At 28.1% G+C, this 16,915-nt stretch overlaps 1 protein-coding gene across 2 annotated transcripts in view; it reads right to left on the reverse strand.

Moving 5' to 3' along the window:
• Positions 1–16,915, reverse strand: part of LOC107440390 (heparan sulfate glucosamine 3-O-sulfotransferase 1) — a 158,288-nt gene that overhangs the window by 40,966 nt on the left and 100,407 nt on the right. For both annotated transcript variants that reach the window (XM_016053298.4, XM_071180019.2), the window contains one exon: positions 4,967–5,107. The gene's annotated coding sequence lies outside the window, so the exon portion shown is untranslated. The remainder of the gene's footprint in view (positions 1–4,966; positions 5,108–16,915) is intronic.

Here is a 16,915-nt window from a genome sequence, read left to right on the forward strand (position 1 = left end):
CAAATATTGTTATTCGGAGTTATCTATGATGAGTAAATAATTTAGATTATTTTTTTCATCGGAGAACGAAGTAAAACTATCTTCGAGTTTGAATTTGAAATTCTAAACCCAACATTATTAACCGAACGTAAGCTACTATTGATGCAAACGATTACGGAATAAATGAATGAAATAAATATTAAAAACAAATTTCCGTTAAAAGAAAAGTATTTCTGAGCTTATGATGCAGTTTTAACGTTGTTCTTAAAAAGAAATGCGGGTTTTAATGGATTAGGAGCTATTAATTTTCAATAATACTTACAAAAATGAAGTACAAAGATCGTTATAAACGTAAATGGATACAACAACACAAAGACATTAAGAGTTACCTTTGACGAGTTATTCATAAAATAAATATTAAAACGAAATGAAATATTTTTTTATTGCTTTAAAAGTCGTTCAGTTAGCTATTACACTCATCGTAAACCGTTATTTTTGTATATGATGTTTCAAACTTACATTACATTGCATGACATAAATAAAAAATTAGAATGAATAGATGTTCATAACGAAATAGGAAATGAAGTTAATTTTTTGTGAAAGATTACTTGCATTTTTGCATTAAATAAAAGAAAAGATTTTTTAAAAGAGTTCTTGCATTTTTATATAAATTTAAAAAATCTATTAAAATTTCAGAATTTTTTTGTTTAGTTGAAACTTTCTAAAGTTTACTTTTTATAGGAGTGCGATGCTAAGCCTAATTTTAGAATTTATTTTGTGAAATTTGCAATATTTGAGTCCATAAGTGATTATAGAAATTAAAATTATAATAAAGTGTTCATGAATCCCTGTCAAAAATGGAAAAATGGTGTTTACATTTATTGGTAAGTATTAAATCAATGAAAAGTAAGTTTCTGGCATAATCCTCCATCCTCTACTTGAAAACAAATCAAAATATATAGAACTATTAAAAAAGTTATATTATATAGCACTGTTAAAAAAGCTTCAAAAGATCGAATGTTAATTCAAATAATCTCGAACTCAAAAGTATGAAAGTTGTTTCTGAATTCAAAAGCATTTATTAGGGATTGATTCGACATTAATTCGGCAAATAAAATGTTGTGCACAAAATGGCGCTCGACACCAAAATCATATCAGTTTTACGAACGAATGAAAGAATACGCACGAATGAAAGTATGAACGAATGAAAGTTGCGCACAATGAACAAACATCAACAGATATAAAGGAACAAATGTCACATTATATATTTTTCAATTTTTCTGAAAACCGCCCCACTATGCGCTTTCACCTAAAATGGTCTTTCTGTTATAAGAAACTCGTTATTAATATCGAGACAGTTAAAGAAAAATTCTAAATAAAAAAGTACTAAATAAAAAATACTACTAAAAAATAGCTAATTCTTCTTAATGCAAAAAAATTGGAAAACTTTAAAGAAAGGAAATTGTTTTCGCAATGTACGGTTAAATTGTACAGCAGAGATACAAAGTTATGGTATAAAACTATTATACAACCAGGACTATGTATCCGAAACTTGGACTCAAAAGTTCTGATTGTTTTCATTTAAAAAAAAAAGAGGCTAATATTGACATTTGTGAAAGAAAGATCTTGTTAACTATTTTTAACTGTGTTATAAAAGGTGATTTCTATAGAAAAAAAGCAGAATTTCACAGATATTTAAGGGACATTTATGTAATGAAATTAAAAAACAGAATGTGAATTGTTGAGCACATTTGCCTCTATAATACAACAAGCCAACGGGTGGATTCCATCAACATGGATTTTAAAAAATCAAAATAAGAGACAAGATCTGGCAACAGAGAAAATGAAATAGAAAAATGATCTAGAGAAGGCCAGGGCCCACTCCAGGTCTGCGTGCCAATGATGATGTTCTTATAGCAGTAAAGAATTTCTTCTGATGGTGTTTGTTTGATTAGAAAAAATACGCTTTGGAATAAGATAATATACTATACCATTTAAAATACTAGGATCTGAATTTGTCTTAGCGGGGTAATTCGTAAAGACCACCCTTAATATGCATTTTTAGTATCCATATAAAAAAAATTGCATATTTTTAGTCAAAAACTAATATATATGGGGGGAAAACCAATAGCGTTATCGAAATCTGATAGTATAGGAAGGCGAATGTAATAAACAGCAAAGCAGATTTGATCGAGGAAAGAATCAGAGAGGAGTTGATAGATGATTATTAGAAACACCTTAAAACTTGAACCTCCAATTAAACCTGTTTTGATGTAAATTACACTCACTATTCTCTAACTTAATTTGTCCGATTTCATAGCAGTTTTGTTTTTTCCTCTTTATAATAGTAGTTTGCGACCCCAATGCACATACTTTTTTAGTTTCATTTTTGATAAGGATTCTTAAAAATATATGATACATCTTTTATTATACACTTGCAATAAATTGTGGCCGAACACTTAGTTTATTATCTGACGTCTCGGAACTTATTGAACCACTATTTTCTGCAAATTTGTTGTAACCGTAATAAAGCGTCCAATTTAATTATAGTTTCGTGCAAATTAACCTTTTTGAACTTGATTACGCACTGAAAAAAAAGTATGGCGAAAACTACTAGAATATGGTAAAATTGGGTACTAGAATATGGTAAAATTGGGCGTGTTTTTGGCTCTATGGGAACACCAAAACACTCGGTTATTTTAACCGAAGTGTTTTGGTAATGATTCTGGTAAAGAGAACAATAAAAGATGGCTTTATAATTCGTGACAAAATTTGGTAAATGTGGTAAAATTGTATAATTTTACCATACAAGCACACCATAAAAACCATTCATTCGGTTAATTTTCGATTTACTATTTTTTTAACCATATGTGTGGTAATAATAACTATAATATTGAAAACCTGAATTTCTGGTTAACCATTACAGAAATATTACCAGATCAATATTCTAAATATCGTATATTTTGGTTTATTAATCAGAATGTGCTTTTTTAACCAGAATTTCTTTTTGGAAACAGAAATGTTATAATTATACAACACGATAACTTTACCAGAATTGTTTTCTCCATGTATAAACAGGAAATTTGTTGTAACCGTAATAGGATGTTGAATTCAACTATAGTATCTAAATTAAACCGTTTTGATCTTGACTAAATGATAATATGGTTCGACTTGAATGGGATAAGGTGCATAAATCATATCAGTGTGTAATAAATATGCTGTTTAAGTCACGATATGTCTTGATATTTATCAACACATATATATTTCTAAGTTCCTGACATATAACAAATAATAAATTTGAAAAATTTATAAATTCTATAGCCAATTAAGCTTAAAGTTTTTAAACGATATTTAAAGGTTTATTTTAAGATGTTTAAATTGAGCTTTCTTCGCAAAAATGTATGAAAAACCACGTATAGAGAGATGAAATGATTTATAATGCTTTTTTTTCAGAAAAAAAAATCAATAAATCACTATATTTTTACAATCAGTTTAAATCTGTTATGACGTGTTCTATGCTCATTACAACCTTCTAACAAGATTAAAGTCAATCGGCCTATGACCTAAGAGCCTTTTCAGACAGAAGAAAAAGGCCATAAATCTGGCATCGCCCTAGTAGCGTGATTGAAGATAGGTCAATTTCGACATAGATATCTTTACGATCCTCCAAAAAACGGCGATTCGTGCCTTGTTGCTGAAAAGTTACTTAGTGCGCTCAGTTGACTTATTCTTAGAATCTATTACGCTTTATCGTTCAGTAGTTCAAGAAAATATAACTTGTTCATAAACATTTCAGTTCTAATCTTTTAGAAAGTGACAAGGTAATTGAAATAGAGAAATAATGACAAGAGGAAATTTAGATGAAAATCTTGCCTACACGTATCTTGCCAGTTAATGATAGTAAAATTTTGTAGTAGTATTTATGGGGAAAAGTACGTGCAGAAATAGATAGTGTTTGCTTGTTTGATTAAGGTTAAAATTATGACAGCAACTGACGGTTCAAATGCGAAATTTAGAAGAAAATTTTGCCAACACGTATTTTGCCAGTTAATGATAGTAAAATTTTGCAGTAGTATTTATGGGGGAAAGTACGTGCAGAAATAATTGGTTTTAAAGATAGTGTTTGTTTCTTTGATTAAAGTTAAAATTATGACAACAACTGGCTGTTCAAATTTGAAATTTAAAATAAAATTTTGCCTACACGTATCTTGCCAGTTAATGATAGTAAAATTTTTTAGTAGTATTTATGGGGGAAAGTACGTGTAGAAATAAATGATTTTAACGATAGTGTTTGTTTGTTTGATTAGAGTTAAAATTATGACAGAAAATGGCGGCTTAAATGTAAAATTTAAAAGAAACTTTTGCCTACACGTATCTTGCAATTTAAAGATAGTAAAATTTTGTAGTAGCATTTAGGAAAGTACGAGTAGAAATAAATGATTTTAAAGATAGTGTTTGTTTATTTGATTAAAGATAAAATCATGACATCAACTAGTGGTCAAAATGTGAAATTTAGATGAAAATTTTGCCTACACGTATCTTGCCAGTTATTGATAGTAAAATTTTGTAGTAGTATTTATGGAGGAAAGTACGTGTAGAAATAAATGATTTTAAAGATAGTGTTTGTTTGTTTGATTAAAGACAAAATTCTGACAACAGCTGGCTGTTCAAATTTGAAATTTAGAATAAAATTTTGCCTACACGTATCTTGCAACTTAAAGAAAGTAAAATTTTGTAGTAGCATTTAGGAAAGCGCAAGTAGAAATAAATTATTTTAAAGATAATGTTTGTTTGATTAAAGTTAAAAATATAACAACAGCTGGTGGTTTAAATGTGAAATTTAGATTAAAATTTTGCCTGCACGTATCTTGCAGTTTAAAGAAAGTAAAATTTTGTAGTAATTAAAAACTAATTAAATCAAAACAAAAGTTTGAAAATTCTCTTATTCGGCAACAATCCAAATCAAACTTTTAAGGATGAAACTTACCGGATCGGTTAGTTCGTTTTGATCAAAGACGTTAAGCGTTGCTGTTAAAATCTTCGTTCCCTTATTAAAAAAACTGAAGATCCATGTTTTGGCTGCTAATTTTAACTTGGTCCTTCAAAGTTATCCTTACTTTTATTAAATCTGTAAAGAAAAAAGAATTTATAAAATACAGAACTAAATATAGAAAATATATAATATTAAATTAAAGATAATATAAAATATAGAATTTATATAATATACCGAAAAAAAAGTATATAAAAACTACTAGAATATGCCAAATTTACCGTGATTCTTGCTCTATTGGCTCGGTAATTTTTACCGAAGTGATTTGATAATGATTTTGGTAATATTAACAATAAAATAAGGTTTCATAATGTGTGAAAAAATTTGGTAAATCTCATCAAATTTGGTATTTAAGATTCCTTATAGCATGGCATAAGAATCATTTATTCGGTTAAATTTACTTTTCAGTTTCGTATTTTTTGTAATTAATGTGTGGTAATTAGAACTATAATTTTGAATACTGAAATTTCCGGTAAATTCCTCATTATATAAATGGAAAAATATGAAATCAAAAGCTCAAAAATCGGATATTTTGGAATTCATTAACCAGATTTATTGATTTTTTTTACCAAAAAAGTCATCACCATACAGTATGGAAAACTTACCAAAATTCTTTTTTTCACTGAAAGCTTTTATTGGTTAAAAATATATACACAGGAATAAAAAGTAACACCCCTCTGGTCTTTGTACTGGGATGTAATTTACATCTCACTTAATTATTTGTTTAAAAACCTAAGTTAGTCTGAGAAGAGGGGATATAAACTTTGACGAGTGCCATTTAATTTTATTTTTCAACAACGAACAGTGAGTCACTCACTATCGTTCACTTCTTGTTTGCTTTACTAAATGATGTATGCATACATAATGATGCATAACACGGGGTGTGAATAGGTGAGTACATGAATAATTAAGTAATTAGATGGATTAAGTGATGATTTTACGAATCAGCAAATGAACACATTAACGAATTAATGAGTCAATAAATAGGAGAATAAGTGATACAATATGCTCTACTGAGGTGTTATTTATGCACGTGGTACGGAAACTATATCATCTTGACTTTAGGTTCTGCATCAGTGAGTGATTAGTTGTAAGTTAGAAACATGACAATAAAGAAGCAAACTGTAGTCGTCCACTGCTTTATTACAAATTACTGAATTTTGAATGTTTTTAATGAATTACAAAATTATGCATTTATTTGCAGCTATTTAATGATTCGCTGATTTACTGATTCACCCCGAACAATCTAGTTGCCGATTCCTTGATTTGTTAATTAACGACTGCGATGTTTCTTTTTTTTCCTCAACCTCATTTAATTTCTCGTTCATTTCTTTTTTTTATTTTCGCGCTATATCAAGAACCATATATAGTAATAATATATACAGTTTATATTATATATACTCGCTACATATGTCATAATTATTGTTATATATAATATCTATAGCAATAATTGCCATAGCGACACGTTATTTAAAAAAAATATTAAATGACGTTTACTGAAGTCCATGTTATTTCCTAGACTAAAATTGAAAAAAAAAAACTAATAGGAGGCGATTTCATGATAGGCATATAAATAAATGAAATATTAAATTAAAAAATAACCTTTTAGTTTTCTGAATAATAAAATTTATCATTTAAAAAAAATAATTAGTACATTAGAATAATCAATATTCAAACATCATAAAAAAAATTCTGAAAAGTCAAAGCAAAGCAGAAAAAATAAGGTTACTATATTGTCAAAAAAATTATATTTTCTCACTATATTACATCCTTTCAAAAGGTCTGAAATTTCTTATTTTTTTATGATAAAAAGAACAAAATTAAAAATTGCAATAGGTACCATGTAAGCTGCAATGTTTTTTAAAATATTTATTATACAACAATATAACATCATCAAAAGCGTCTTTAAAAAAATAAGAAAAAAAACTTTCAACATAAAGAGTTTCATAAGGAGAAGTATTTCATTGAAAATGGAAATTTTCCCACCTACAGTCTTTTCAATCATATTTCACTTTTTCTCTTTTAAGCTCTATAATTACGGTATTTTAGGACAACAATTTATTTTTAAATAACCCAAAATTTTTCAAAAAGATAAGTTTTTTTAAGCATAGTTCACGATTCCAAATGTTTTTCTACACTTCAAAATCTTATCGATTTACTGCATATATATCTCATTGAAAAGAATCTATCAATAGCGAAAGGTTTCTAAAAACATTTATGCCTCACAAAGGCTATTTTTTGGCGGACTTTTTTTCAGACAATTTCCTTTTCTTTGTGCTGCATCAAGAAGAAATGTAGTTACTTCTTTATAAATTGCAAGAGAATTCAATGGTGGACAAAAGAAAAACTGAAGTGTTAGTATTGTCCTTCAATCACAAAAAACGGCAGACGATATTTTACTTCACTTGAAGTTTCAACTCTTGAAATGGAATTATTAAACACAGATCAATAGTATTTCAAAAATATAGGTGATTCGTAATGCTACTCTTTAACTCTTACTTATTTGAATTATTTATCTTTTAAAAGGAATTTGTTTTACTTTTCTTATGGAAACTAGTACATTTTTTTAAAATGTTTTTAATTTTCCGTCCCATTATTTTGACGATTAAATTAATTCCATTTTGTATTGGAACGATTTTCCTACTTTTGTTGTATCATAAATTTTGCATTTGCTACTTTGTTTACAATGAAAAAATAAAAAATAAAAGGTTTTTTTTTTGAATTTTCATTTTAGAATTTTTTTTACTGTTCACCAATTGATTTTTAATTTTAGTCTTACCTTATGTTTAAAAAATATTAAAAATGCGTGTTTATTTAAATTTTATTACAGAATTCTTCAAATCTATTCACCATTCCATTTTGTTTTTAGAGCAGCTGTTATTTTTTAAATTTGTTAATGAGAATAAACAAATAAATAAAATAAATAAATAAATAAAATAAATAAATAAAGTAAATAAATAAATAATATAAATAAATAAATAAATAAAATAAATAAATAAATAAATAAATAAAATAAATAAATAAAATAAATTAATAAAATAAATAAATAAAATAAATAAATAAAATAAATAAATAAATAAAAAAAATAAAATAACATAAATAAATAAAATAGCTTAAAGTAACATAAATAAAATAAAACAACTAAAATAACAAAAATAAAATAATATAACTAAAATGACATGAATGAAATAAAATAAATATACATACAAATAAAAAAATAAAAATTATATATATATATTTGTTTTTATTGCAGATTTTTTTTCTTTTATTTTCCATCACCTCTTCTGATGATTTAATACATTATATTTCATATTTTCACAGTTTTGAACTTTTTAGTTTTACCTTTCCTATTTTGTTTACGCTAAAAGAAACAGTAACTTTTTTATTGAGTTAAAAGAGTTTTTAATTATATTATTGATTTTAATGTTTTATTTATTAATTAAATTCCGTTTTATTAAATTCCGTAGTTAAAAATATCTTTTATATTCGACTTACTTCACCAACCATCCTGAAAACAAAAATTTGAAAAAAAGAAGCATCTTTTGTAGCAAATGAGTGCAAAAAAAGAACAACAGTTAAAAATGTAGCTAACAGAGAAGCTGCTTAGCCATGTAAGTGTGAGTGAGTATATACATAATTTGCATAATAAATATATTTTTTGCATTTTCAAATATATTTCTGTATCAAATATATTTTTATCGAACCTCAAATAAATTATTATGAAATAATTAATAGCCTAAAAATGTATTTATTCTTAAAATTATTTTTTTAGACGAGGTTTTAATGCCATAATTTGAATTAAAACGATTTTCCTAAAAGGAAGCAACAAATGTTTTCTTTAAAAAGAAAAAAAAACAGATAAATGATGTTAAAAGATAATTTTAAGTAACAGATAGCCATAAGGACTACTAAATTACACAAAATAGCATCCTTTTAGAAGGAGTAAAAATCTTCGTAGGCGCGCCTTGGCGCCGAAGATGATTGGCGCTACTTACTCAAAATAGATATCAAGAATATTGTCTTTATAAAATCTATTGGTAAAAAAAACATTTATCGAACAACGCCACTTTTGTATTCTGATAAAAAAAAAATCCCAATGAAAGGCGGTATTTAAATATCATTTTTGGAAAGCTTACTTATGCTGCTGAAAAATGTGTGTGTAATTAAAGAAAGCATTGTATTTATATGTAGTCTTATTGACGTGAAAAGCCGAGTTTGGAATTTTAGAGGTTTTGGAATAATCAAAGCCTATTTAGTAACATTAAAAAGAGTAATACAACTTTCTTTACATTAAAAAAATCGTAGGAGCCGCCATTGCTTCGGGCGCTCAACTTAATGTTACATTTTGTTTTGCTGCGAAAAGTTATAAAAGCTTTATGTTGGTACAGGTAAAAAAGTATATAACTTTATTTTTATACACAAGTTTTTCACAACTTTTAAGTTGTTAGTGAACTGAAGTGTTCCTATCAATTGCTTAAAAAATACATTGGAATCAATAATTCACATACTTGGATAGCAGGGGCAGATCCAGGTATTTTTCCTGGGGGGGGGTCTAGACTCAGATCCTCCCCCCACAATTAATTTTTTTTATAAAAGATTTTTTTTTTAAAATATTTTTTTTGAAAAAAAAAAACTGGGGTTTTTAATGCTAGTCTTCTGATATATTTTTTTCATAATGAACAATAGAACAATGCATAAATAATTCAAGTATTCAAAATCTTTAAATAATAAATGCTACGAGTTTCGCAAGTTTCCCATCTTCCCCTTTATACAATCCTTGGTTAAACCTGTCGAAGCACGCTTCAACATTATTAATGTTTTCAATGAAACTATGATGAATCTCGTTTTAATCTTTTGCATTATGATTCTTGAAACAGTGATGAACATAATTAGATGAAGGAAAAAAAAATCGATTTTTCCGACTTTCCTAGGTGTATATGCCCCCTTAAATGATTTTTAAAATATTTTACAAATAAATATTTAATAAATAAATATTTAATAAATATTTAAATACTTAAATAATAAATATTTAAATAAATATTTTTAAAATATATTATTTAGTATTTCTTTTGTAAACTATTTAAAAAATTATTGATATTTTTTTTTCAATTTTGACCCCTATGACCCCCCCCCTCCCGCTGGATCCGCCTCTGTTGGATAGCAATATCAGACGCATAAATATCTATGAGTATTAGAAGGCTGAGTATTAGAAGGTATGTTTTAGTATGTATTGCAACTAGTATGTTTCGCCCCGTTTGTTCTAGTCACGCTCAGTCAATTCTAGACAGAGACTAACAGCTCGAGAGAGAGTGTTAACTTCGGGAAGGTGTTAACCTCGGGAGAGGTGTTAACCGCGAGAGAGGGTGTTAACTCAGGGTTAACTTGAATCGCGTTTTTTGAAAATAATTTACCGCTTTGCCATAATTATTTCTATATTCAATTATTCAGATACTGGCCTCAAAGTTTAATGGTTATATTTTATAAAAGTTGAATCAGTTACCATAGATCTGTAAATTGATTTTGTTTCTGTTTTACTAAAGACTTTTTTCCGGCCAATTTTACGTTTGTGTATTTTAGGCGAAGGTAGTTAATGACATTGAAAGTTGTGCAAAATTTCAGTTTCTTTAAAGTAAATTAAAAGGTCATGCCAAATGTAGTACACATACATGTTGATTTTTTATTAGGTTCTCCTAATTGGTATATATTCACAGAATTACATACCTTTGTGGATCACGCTTAGCAAGAAGACGAATTCGGCAGTCAAAATCTAAGAAAATAGCCTAATTTCCAAGATTTTTAAATGACCTTTGACCTTCAATGCAAAGGTTCGCCGTAAGCATGTCAGAATAGTTAATGTGGAAGTAACAGAACACAAAACAGCGGTCAGCGCCGTAGTATACTCATTTCACAAAGCACATTTTATTTTATTTTATAACCGTCATTGATCAGCTGACCCGATTTTGGGTTAACGATTACTAATATTCAATTCCGTAGCCTTGTAATTTTGTGCTCAAACCAGAAGAACAGGGAGCTCTTGTATCAACTATTGGGAAAAATTGGCCTTCGGGGACGATTTTTTAATAGGACTAATCCGCATTTGAGTTACCTGGAGAGGGTACGAAAGCCTCCCACGGCTAGCCTGACAGAAAGGGGACTCTAACCCATGATTCGTCAACACTGTCGTCGGTGCAGTCCGGATGTGGAATTCGCATCGACCAGCCATTGCTGGGATTCGAACCTGGTTTACCTTATTGGAAGGCGAACGCTCTATCCCCAGAGCCATCACGGCTCGTTGTTAAATGTTTAGGTGAATCAGACTAAAAAGCTAATTTATTTATTAAACTTTCAGGGGAGTTAAGTCCCTAAACTGTGCAATTTAACTAATGTTATGCATGTTTTTCATAAGAAACCCCAAAAGAAAACACACACAAAAAATGCGTGTACATACGGAGATAGAGAAATACTTAAAAGTTACAACAAATACCATATATAATTTAGATGAGATTTCGCTGAAATAGAAACCATATTATTTGATTAACACCTGTTTGAATTGCCAAGGCTTTGGAGACCCTACCAATTTTGAATTCCTAAAAGCCAATTACTGAAACGTGTATTTCGCACATCCTGGAAGCCAAAAAAGAAGTTTTACCATCCATTTTTAATAAATTTAAGCATTTACGTGGAAATATAAATATCGGAGAATTCTGGAAAGAGTTCCTAAAGCAAATTAAGAGAAGTAATCCAGTTTCGTAGTTATAAGTTTGTGACATAGACATGCAAATACCTGACAATGAGCAGTGCGCAAAAATAAAAAGCGAACACGTTAATGTTTGTTTTAATGCAAGGTTGGATCTAATCACCTTTTCTTGAACTAAGACTTAATAATAGTGCTTGGATAGCTTAAAATTAAATATGTTAAGCGTCTGCACTAATTTATTAGTGCAAGCGATAATTTAAAAGTTATGAAGTCAGACACAAAAACGTACTTTCTTTAAATAATATGTTTTATTTTTCTGCTTTTAAGTTTTTTTAACCTTCATAATATGGTGTATATAGCCACAATATGGAAAATATGGGCCCGAATTTAAATCCGAAATGATAGAAAGATTGAACAGCTTTCTGCTAATTCCACTTTCTGCGAAATTCGCTATATCTCAGTACTCCTTACACCAGTGTTTCTTAACCTTTTTGATATAATGGACCCCTTTTAAAAAATTTCAAGAAGTCACGGACCACCCCCCTGTGAAAAAAATAATTGCAAAAAACATCAATTATTAGAAAACATTTAATTTTATTATTTTAATAGTATACAAAATTTTTAATGTGAAGGTTGCTGCTGCTTTTCCTTAATTAATAAATTGAATTGGAGGATGTTTTCGACAAAGCAACGTGCATATCATGTTCAACATTCAATCGATTTCGATGTTATGTTTGTGTTGTCACAAGTGTGGTAAATTCCACTTCGCAAAGATACATTGTAGCAAACGGAATTACAGCTGCCATTGCTCGCTTTAGAAGCAATGGGTAGACTTCCAAACATTTTAAAAATTAGGAGTAGTCAGCGGACCCCCAAAACTAACTCATGGACCCCTTTTAGGGGTTCATGAACCACAGGTTAAGAAACCCTGCCTTACACGAATCGAAAATTTTTTGCACGCAATTATAAACTTCCTTTATATAAATTTTTTTCATTCGAAAAATAATTTTTAATAATTATTTTTTTATTATTTTATTTATTAAGAGTCAGAATTATATTTTCACGATTCAGCTCTGCTAACTGATACAGCATTATGTACAGAGCAAATTCGGTCACATAATCTAGAGCAAAACCGCCGCGGACGGAGACTTCGTTTTTCGTAAATTAGACCAAAGCGTTACGAACAGAAAAGGTTCTGTCGTTATCTACGCGAGAAAAGTTTCTGTTAAAATTACTTCACTGTATATGACATTTCTAGCAACAAAAAAATAGCAACAACATAATTCTGGTTAATGAAACCAAAATATATGGTATTTAAACCATTCGTTTGGTAAATTTTCAGTTGATATGGTGACTGGTTAATGAAAATTCTAGTTTTTAAAATTATGATCCTTATTACAATATATTTAGCAGAAAATACAAACTTGAAAAGCAAATTCAACTGAATAAATGATGTTTATGCTACGTTCTAAGATATCATGATAAAATTACTAAATTTTATCACATATTATGAAAACATATTTTATTACTAATTTTATCAAAATCTTTACCAAAGAGCTGCGGTAAAAAATACTGAGAGATTTGCTGAAGAACATTCGCCTTACCTGGAATAAGTCTTAGTGCATGAAAATTTAGTGTATTCTCTAATATGTTGGTATAATTTGAACGTATGCATGATCTTCATATTACATCTAATTTCAACCCATTCAAAAAAAAAAATTCTTTTTAAAAAAATTATATAAGTTCTGAAAGAAAAGTTTTTCTTTAAAATATGTTGTATTGAAAAAATTTTTTTTTAAAAAAAAGTTCATTAATATTTTGAAAAATAAAATATTGCTTGACGAGAAAATATAACAGGTACCAGTAAGTCTTTTCTACTAACAAAAACGAAAACAGAAGGGTTCCTAAGAAAAACATTTTAATTAAAAACATCTCAATTTACATAACAACAAATATATTTCCGGTGTATTAAACTATCTTAATGGTTTTATCCACGTTTTTTCCCCCAAGAACACCAAAGAGATTAACCAAAGAGAATTCTTTTTGCCTTTTCTGCAAAATTTCTAAAAAAAAAAGGAAGAATTGTTCACTTTTCAAATTCAAACATCTCAACAAAAACAAAATAGAGAAAAAAAAATTCAATCAAGTACTCAACTAACTCTCTAAAACTAAATGTTGTTTTTTATGTTTTAATCAGCGATAGACTACAGGTGAGAAAAAAAGCACTTGGCATGTACTAACTATACAAAGTGCTTAGAGAGGATTTAAGAGCTTCTTGTTTTATACGTGGAGGATTTTCTTGACTAATCCCCGTAAAACGCTGCGTCTTTTTTCAAGAAATAAGGATTACGATAAAAACTTCAGAGGAACCTTTCTACGCATTAACCTAATTTAAACTAAATGCCTTACAGCTTCGTACCTGACATCTATTAACCAGTGTTTGTAGAGTAAAAGTTCTATCTTAAACTTACTATTTTATTGTTTATGCTATCAAAATAGCTAGTGTGAAATGAATCGTGTTGAATGTTTTGGGAGTCGTTTTATTTATTTAAATTTATTGGGCGCCATACTGAGTTATGTTAAATTACAGGAAAATTATCTATTCACATTTTTACGGTATTCTTGAACCTTACAAAATTGACGATGCAGTAAGAAGTACACGTTTACTCAAAGAGATACTCAAAATTGGGTACTTGAAACTAATCACATGATTCTGTCTAATAATGTGGCTCTACGTGGCGTGCTAACGTTACAGCTTTAAGGCTATCACACTGAAACAATTTTCAGATCAAATTTTTTTTGGTTACCTGCAAGCGACGTCATGCGTGTGCGTCGAAACTGATTGACTGGCCAAAGCCTTGACGTCGGTTAAAAGTATCCAATCGCTGCTGTTGATACTTTTTTCTGTCATTTAAAAAGAAATCAAGATCTAAACCAATTAATTTAACTGATACTAGTTTATACGTAGACAAATATGAAACAATTTGAACGTGTTCCGATAATGTTTTTTTCACACGCTTTGATCACGATCTTTTACATATTTTAATCATGATCTTCCTTAGTTTTGAAATCATAATATTTCCCAATTAACCTGGGTTCTTTTAAATTTTTTTTTGAGATAGAAAATAGCAGACAGCTTTTTTGATATACTTTTTAGTTACAGCAAATATATTACACGCTTCCGTGTTTAAATAAGAATAAAAAAAATTTAAAACAAATAACATTTTGTTCGAGATACTTATTCTGTTGACAAACTGCTTCACATAAACAATCATTATAGTTAGTTTTACAAACGACAGAAGAAAACATTATCCCAAAATTTGATTTATATAGCAACTGGAAAACATTGTTAAGTTTTTCTTATTTAACAAAACATTAGACAAAGGATTCACACGCAAATCATAACATATTTTAGCCAAATTTATTTCAACAAATTTTAACAGTTAGTGATTCTTTATTTTATAAGCAAAATAAACGGTTATTTGGATTCATGAGTTCAAAGTTAAGGCAGAAACGATTTGAGCAGTAAGAGAGTCTTTTTTATTTTCTTGGAATTTTTTTCTTATTCTTAAATATTTTAGCACATTTACCTAAGTACCAATTGTTTTAACTGTACTCAAATTTCTCACTAGATAATCTAGGAAAATGTTAAGTACGAAAAGGCAGAAGTGGGGTAAAAATGGGATAATAAAAATGCTATTAATTTAAAAAAAAATGTATAAGATTTTCTATTATATTTATCAAATCTTGTTAACGCAGATGGGAAAAATAACGCATTATACATGAGATTTTCAAGTTGAAATAAATAAATATTAAATGATTAAAACAATAAACATTTATTAAGTATTTTTGAGAACAATCACATTTTAAAAGTGTGAGCAAGAAGAATTGGCAAACAATTGTTTTGAGGCAATAAGTAAAGATGCTGCATAACCTTTATTTATTGTCTACAAAACGATAAAAATAGGTAAGAATTTCTTTTATAGTTATCAAATCTCTTGTTAGTGCAGTTGTGAAAAATAATGCATTATTTATGAAATTTTCAAACTGAAAGAATTAAATATTAAATGAAAACAATAAACATTTATTAAGTATTTTTGAGAACAATCACATTTAAAAAGTGTGAGCAAAAAGAATTGGCAAGCAATTGTTTGGAGGCAATAAGTAAAGAGGCTGCAAAATCTTTATTTATTGTCTCCAAAACGGTAAAAACAGAAAAGATTTTCTATTATATTTATCAAATCTCTTACCAATGCAGATGTGAAAAATAAAGCATTCTTTATGAAATTTTCAAGTTGAAAGAATTAAAATAACATTATTAAATGTAAAATTTATTAAGTATTTTTGAGAGGAATCATATTTTAAAATTGTAGGCAAAAAGAGTTGACAAACAATTGGTTGGAGACTATAAATAGAAATGGCGTAATACCTTTTTTGTATAATGATAGAGAAAAGTGAGTCAAAACTACAATCTTTATTCTGAGTAATATAAAAATCAAATTTTTAAGTTTTCTTTAGTTTTTAAATCTGTGCTTAGTAAATAACAATGAAATCAACAATAACATACATTTATTATATTGCATATATCAGGATATATTCATTGAGGAAACTGGTTTTTGTTTACTTAATACACAACCTCTGTCCTGATTAACTGAAAAAAATTATTGGGGCCATATTTTTAAGCCTCCCTCAATTCTCCTCTGTTTGTGTGGATTGAATTTGACAAAAAGTATACAGAATGTTGACTAGAGAGACTTCATTCTTTGTTTAAAAAAATCTCTATTCTGTTTAGTTGTCAAAACGTATGCATTTGACAAAAGCTAATTTTTTTTTAATCCAGTGCTGTCATAATGAACAGAACAATAAAATAATTATATTTTTACGTAATAACGTAAAATTCCAATTATTTTATCAAAAGTTAACCAAGAATTTCTGTTCTACTGACTTCAGAAGTTTCACTTGATGTTCTTTTTTAGCAGAATTGTTATTATTACAAATTATAATCATATTACCATATAAACCATACCATATAGCGATATCATAAACCCCACCGTAAACCATATAAAGCGTATGATACGTAAAGCTATGAATCGAAAAATGAATTAACGCTTTTTTGATTTAAATTTGTTGCTAAGTCTTTTTTTGTTTTCGAATTTAGGGCTAAGTAATTTCTTTTGGTTAGTAAAAAA

This window comes from Parasteatoda tepidariorum, chromosome 1 (genome assembly GCF_982258835.1).
Source record: "Parasteatoda tepidariorum strain Cologne lab strain chromosome 1, Ptep-v5.0, whole genome shotgun sequence".
Lineage (NCBI taxonomy): Eukaryota > Metazoa > Arthropoda > Arachnida > Araneae > Theridiidae > Parasteatoda > Parasteatoda tepidariorum.